Below are 5,308 nucleotides of genomic sequence, written 5' to 3'. Positions count from 1 at the left end.
GGAATGCAGCTATACACTAGTGCAGTAATGCAAGGTCAGTGATACAATAGTACAATGATGCAGGGACACAGTGATACACTAGTGCAGTGATGCAGGATACAATGATACACTAGTGCAGTGATGCATGGGCACAGCGATACATTATTGCAGCCATGCAGGAATACAATGATGCCCTAGTGTAGTGATGCAAGATACAGTGATACACTCATGCAGGGATGCAGTGATACACTAGTGCAGTGATGCAGAGATGCAGTGATACACTAGTGCAGCGATACAGGGATGCAGTGATACACTAGTGCAGCGATACAGGGATGCAGTGATACACTAGTGCAGTGATGCAGTGATACACTAGTGCAGCGATGCAGTGATACAGTAGTGCAGCGATACAGGGATGCAGTGATACACTAGTGCAGTGATGCAGGGATGCAGTGATACACTAGTGCAGCGGTGCAGTGATACACTAATGCAGTGATGCAGTGATACACTAGTGCAGCGGTGCAGTGATACACTAATGCAGTGATGCAGTGATACACTAGTGCAGCGGTGCAGTGATACACTAATGCAGTGATGCAGTGATACACTAGTGCAGCGGTGCAGTGATACACTAATGCAGTGATGCAGTGATACACTAGTGCAGCGGTGCAGTGATACACTAATGCAGTGATGCAGTGATACACTAGTGCAGCGGTGCAGTGATACACTAATGCAGTGATGCAGTGATACACTAGTGCAGCGGTGCAGTAGTGCAGCGATACAGGGATGCAGTGATACACTAGTGCAGCGATACAGGGATGCAGTGATACACTTGTGCAGAGATGCAGGGATGCAGTGATACACTAGTGCAGCGATACAGGGATGCAGTGATACACTTGTGCAGGGATGCAGGGATGCAGTGATACACTAGTGCAGCGATGCAGTGGTACACTAGTGCAGCGATACAGGGATGCAGTGATACACTAGTGCAGCGATACAGGGATGCAGTGATACACTAGTGCAGGGATGCAGTGATACACTAGTGCAGCGATACAGGGATGCAGTGATAACACTAGTGCAGTGATGCAGTGATACACTAGTGCACCGATACAGGGATGCAGTGATACACTAGTGCAGTGATGCAGGTGCGCAGCAATACACTAGTGCAGCCCTGCCAAGTTTCACAGACCGCAGGGCTAAAATGCTACATGCAAATAATGAAATGCAGCCATCCATACAAATGTGCATAGTTAGGGTAGCAACATGAATAGTCTTATCAACTTTTAAAAGAGAGGAGAAAACACTTCTCATATCTTTTAATGTTGACTTCAAAGGCTGTACATTCAGTCAATCTATGATATTTTGGCATAACATCATAGATGCCAACATCAGCATAAGCCATAAACTGTGTAAGGAAATACAACACAGTCTAAATTAGATACTTGCACATGAATGTCCATGTTTTTGCCAACCAGAGTGTGTTTTGCGCAGTAAATTATTGGCTTCAAAGAACATGACACCTTGAGTTAATCACTTTAATAGTTTATCTGAAGGACATTTTTGTTAACTTTTAAACAATATGCAATTTTAGCACTGTGTTGCTGTCCAGTGTGAAATCCTGTCCTGAAGCAAAACCAGTTGAGAGCCAGTACTGTAGAGTTTGAGCTGTACAGATAATGAATGAAACGCTGGCCTTGGTGCTGAACCCTTCTCTGGTGTGAGAGACTCCCTGGATGTGTTTACTTCGCGTCTCTATGCCTGTCTATACTGAACACTTGTGTGTGTGATCTTCTGCCTGTTTATTGCCTATATATAGCACCACAACACCGCCGTTTCACACATTTAGTGTCACAGGGTGTGCAAGTGTGTGGGCTTCGTTAGCTCCTGTGAGAGTTTTGGCTTTTTGTATGCTGATCAGACCAGAATGGCTTGTTGTTTGTAATGGGCTCTATTGTGGACCGTGCCACCACAATTAGCATTCACATACCTGCCATAAAGAGCCTCTCCACTGACTGACACACACAATACAGGTGCTCAAATGTGTGTGTGTGTGTGTGTGTGTGTGTAAATAGAGCTCTCTTGGGAGGCTTGTGAAGAGACAAGGAAATGTGGAAGGTTTTTGTCGTTTCTTATGGCAGCTAATAACGGATGGGTCTTTTGTGCTCAGTACGGGTCACGCTGTTTAATTGGGCTGATACAGTAGATTAATCAGCAGACAATCAATATGACATTTCCAGGACTGCTGAACCGCGCCAGCTATAATCAGGATACAGACTCACTGCTGTCTGGACCGCCATGACTTTCAGAACGTCTTACATCCACAAAACTACACAGCCACTCTAGCAATGTATTTAGCTGTCTTTGTTATCTTTGGATGTTTTTGATGGTATTTTTCATGAAATTGTCAGTTTATTTTGAGAATTTTAAGTATGAAAGTTGTAAGTGATTTGAATGAATTGCTATGTTTCTGTGCACCATTTTCTAATATTACTATATATATATATATATATATATATATATTAAAATGTGTTATTATATTTTAAATTAAGTTTAACTGTTTACTGTATATTTACTGATTCCAAATTACATGACAAACATTGAAGCTATTGTAACATAATCCATTGCATATTTTAGGTTAAATAATCAGACTACTTTTTGATTACTTTTAGATTACTTTTGACCTAACTTGTTTGTCACATTGATAGAATAATCTTGTACCATGCTGATATAAGAATACAAAGAGAAAGAAAATACATTACATTTGTTGTTATTAACATCATGAAGTGCATGTATTATGAATAATTTATTGCTATTGTGTAAATAATATGTTATAATGTAATCAATAAAAAAGTAACTGTAGTCTGATTATTAGTATTTTAAAATGTAATATAATCTAATTACAAGTGCTTAATTTTTGTAAACTGATTACATATATATTTTGTATACATATTATACATGTATTATATTTGATATTTATATAATTACTACCATATATACTGTATATATTACTTGTATATTTTATTACTTTAATACCATTTATAATGTGCTTTGGCAATTTGATTAAAATTAATTTTTTTGAAGCCATATTATCCAGCCCTACTAGTGTGATGTTTCCATTGTGAGACTGGGCAGGTCACACACGTCCTCCCTCCATCCATTATTCCAGGTCATATTTTCCCTTCTATGAATTTGACCCAGTAACTCCTAAAAGCTCATCTGCATCTCTCTCTCTCATCTATATTTCATCTCTCTTTCCACCATCCAGATCATTTATTATTGAAATGAGCAGCTTTTAATGTGTTTCTGAGTCTTTGTGCTTTGGGAGACGGCGGCCCTCCCAGTCCCAACAGACCCTCCCGACTGTGACATGACGCGATTCGAAGGTTCAGACGAGGTTTATTGTTGTGAGCTATCTAGGGCACAGAGATGATGTCAGTTCTTATATACCCTGGCATACAGAGAGAGATGGGTGGGGCTCTGTAGCCACATCGCAATGAAATCGGCCAATCGGATGCAAGCATCCAAGTATAAATGCCCCAAAACCTTGTGGTATGATATGAAACCATTAATATAATGTGCTTCTCTCTTCTTTTGACCCTTCCCATGTGTCTGATTAGAACCTAGTAGTGAAAATTACATTCAGATTAGAAAATTACATTCATCTGCTTGAATCAATTCACACTATTTCTGTGAATTCTTTCAAAACTCTGATTCATTTTGCATTATCTTACAAAAAATGTCCATACATTTTTATCTTTTTGTGGAATTTTTCTTGTATTAAAATGTTTAACTGAAAAATATAAATACAGATTCCCATTAATTATTATTTATTGTTATTCTAATTATTTAATCTTTTCTTAATATATTTTAAAATTAATATGTTAAATATATTATCATTTTTATTATTAAAATAAAATAAGGAATCTGCACACCATTATGAAGATTCCTTCTTGTATTTTGAGCACATGAACTGAATCAACACACCTGTGTTGCTATATAAATTGGCGCAGGACTTTATATTTATACTTTATATTTTTATTATAACAAATTAATTTATTCATATTTTTAAATATATTTTTTCCTTGTGTTCAAAATTATGCAGAAGATGCCTTGATTATCTTTAAATGGATTTTTACTGTGTTCTTGTATTAAGTTCACTTTTGTTCAAAATTATGTGTTATCTGAAAAAAATATCATTATCATCATCATTATTACTTTTTTATTATTATTAAGACAATTTAGACTGTCTCAGTGAGTTTAATAAAAACTCATATTCAGTGATTAATTTGGCATTATTTTTCAAAAATCTAAATTAAGATTTCCATTATATATTTTTATGTATTATTATACTGATTATTTTTGAAAAATACATATTTTATATATATTTTTGTTATTAAAAATGTATGTATTCATATTTTTTTACATATATTTTAAAACCATGTCCTTATGTTTAATTGGATTTTTACTATATTCACTACTTGATTTTACTATATTTACTATGTTTGGTCAAAATGTCGGTTTTGTGAAAAAAAGAACTATTTAAGACATTTCGGTGCAGATACATAAATATTAAGATAATAATAAAATTAATAATAGAGCAGCAAATCAGCATATCAGAATGATTTCTGAAGGATCATGAACATGCACTTATACTTTATCAGTTAGTTGGCTAAAATTCTCTTTTATCCAATTTAGATAGTGAAGATGGTGAAGAACTCCAAAGGTTCCCCAATCACTCTCTCCATTGGCGATGGGGCCAATGACGTTAGCATGATCCTTGAGGCACATGTGGGCATTGGTGAGCTATGATGCTGAAAATTCAGCTTTGCATCACAGAAATAAATTACATTTTACAATACATTCAAATAGAAAACACTTTTAAATTGTACTAATATCATTATTATATGTATTATTATTTAAGACACTTCAGTGCAGATACATACATATTAAGATATATTTAATATAAGTAAAAGGCTAAAAATATCTTGTGCAACAATAAAGTGGACCAGTTCGATTTGAGCATCCACGTTTAAGGGTCCAAATAACCTGTGGTATATTTTATGAACAAGATCAACATAATCCTTTCCTCTCTTTCTTTTTATCCCTCCCATGTGTCATTCAGATTTCCATTAGCAGTCCTGAGCTCTGATAGGCTTTTAATGGCCACACACACATGCTGACAGTCCTCCTATGAGTCCTCCCTCTCTCTCTCACACACTCTCACTCTCGCTGTCTTTACTTCCTGGCTTGGCACATTACCCTTGAGAGCCACCTCTCTCTCTCTCTCTCTCTCTCTCTCTCTCTCTCTCTCTCTCTCTCTCTCTCTCTGTCTCTC

The 5,308-nt window shown here is 36.4% G+C and overlaps 1 protein-coding gene across 1 annotated transcript in view; it reads left to right on the top strand.

The window, feature by feature from the left end:
- Window positions 1–5,308, top strand: part of mast1a (microtubule associated serine/threonine kinase 1a) — a 72,901-nt gene that overhangs the window by 10,664 nt on the left and 56,929 nt on the right. The window lies entirely within an intron of this gene.

This window comes from Sinocyclocheilus anshuiensis, unplaced genomic scaffold (assembly GCF_001515605.1).
Source record: "Sinocyclocheilus anshuiensis isolate Anshui unplaced genomic scaffold, SAMN03320099.WGS_v1.1 scaffold1371, whole genome shotgun sequence".
NCBI classification, from domain to species: Eukaryota; Metazoa; Chordata; class Actinopteri; order Cypriniformes; family Cyprinidae; genus Sinocyclocheilus; species Sinocyclocheilus anshuiensis.
The sequence above is the reverse complement of the archived record's forward strand: the minus strand, read 5'-3'. Positions and strand labels throughout refer to the sequence as shown.